This window comes from Microtus ochrogaster, chromosome 21, assembly GCF_000317375.1.
Source record: "Microtus ochrogaster isolate Prairie Vole_2 chromosome 21, MicOch1.0, whole genome shotgun sequence".
NCBI classification, from domain to species: domain Eukaryota; kingdom Metazoa; phylum Chordata; class Mammalia; order Rodentia; family Cricetidae; genus Microtus; species Microtus ochrogaster.
The window spans coordinates 5,765,066-5,766,761 of NC_022022.1; positions in this window are offsets into that span (position 1 = coordinate 5,765,066).

Sequence of the window (1,696 nt, forward strand, 5' to 3'; positions counted from 1 at the left end):
CCCACCCACCCACCCACCCACCCATCTATCTATCTATCTATCTATCTATCTATCTATCTATCTATCTATCTATCTATCTATCTATCTATCTACCTTGGTTTTCCTTCTGCAATGCTGGGGTTTCATTTATTAATTCCTCTCTTATCTTTTTTCCTCTCTTGAGTCTCCACTTTTTTCTTCTGGAAATCCAGGCGATGAAGTCAGGTCCTCTTTTATCATCTTTCATATGTCATTAGCAGAAATCTTTTAAAATTTGACTGCCGTATGTCTAACCTTGTATACCTAGATTTCAGTTTGTAATCTTGAAAAAGACTGCTTTTATTATCAAGCACAAATTGATTACAACTTGACATTGTAATCAAAGCCAACATGTCTATCTCAGGAATTCATGAAGAAGGCAGTTCAGCAAGAATTAATCACTTAGTGCTGAGGGCTGGAAGTCCAAGATCAAGGAGGCAGACTGTGAAAAACTCCTAACTTCATAGTTAATACAGCGAGGGTGTTGAATGGCAAAACGAAAACATGTCTTTAGCCAAGTTCTGATGTGTAGCACCTGCTTAATAAATACTCATTGATGTATATGAACTGAGCGGGCATTCCCAAGTCAATCTAATAAAGGACTGACTCCAGGGAACTCTTCTTCTGATACAATTCACGATCTACCAGATGTTTTTAATATTATAACTGAATAGGCCCATCTTTAATGTGGGTACTGGGAATTTGAACTCGGGTCCTCTTGCTTTCGTTAACAAGTCCTCTCACGGAGCCATCTCCCGATCCCCTTCTTCTGCTCTCTTTAATAAAGAAACTACTAGACTGAGCACAGTGCCACATACCTGGAATTCCAGAACTTAGGAGTTCCAGGAAAAGGCTCATCACAAGTTCAAGACCAGCCTAGTCTACATAGTGAGTTTCAGGCCAACTAGGTCTACCTAGTGAGAATTTGCCTCAAATGACAACAATAACAAAAAAATGTAAAACAAGAAAAGAAATTGTTCCTTGGTTTTAAAAGTCATTGAGAGAATTTGGCATCTTTCAATAGGTTGGTTGAAGAATTTGGGGGTTTTGCTTAGCTGTCTCGGCTTGATGTGTATCCAGTAAGACTTTAGCTGAGGAAGTAAGTGACGGCCGGCTGCTGAGGTGTGGTCTGCCAGTATGATTAGTACCCCACCTCCACCCTCTCCTTCCTTCAGAGTCTACACAGTAAGAGTCAATGAGGCCATTTATGTCGGAAGTTAGAATTCATTTTTACTGACATTAACTAGGGCATTCTGTCTAGACCAGTTCTTGTGTGCTACAGCATCATTCAGAGAAACAGGAAACGAACTGTGTAACAAGCTTTCTTGTCGGGCTACCTTTGGACCAGCAGCCCGCACATAAGGACTCAGAGACTTATTATCAATTAGGAAAACTTAGCCTTAGCTCAGGCATTCCCCCAACATAATTAACCCATTTTGTTAATTCTTTGTTCTGCCACATGGCTCCATTACCTCTTTTTAGTACAGCACACCCGATTTGCTCTGAGTCTGCTAGTAAAATCGTGCACCTAGATTCCTCCTCCCAGTTTCTCTCTCTCTGCCCGGAAGTCCAGCCTCTACCTCCTGCCTAGTTATTGGTCCGTTAGCTTTATTATTATTATTATTATTATTATTATTATTATTATTATTATTATTATTATTATTATTACACCAATCAC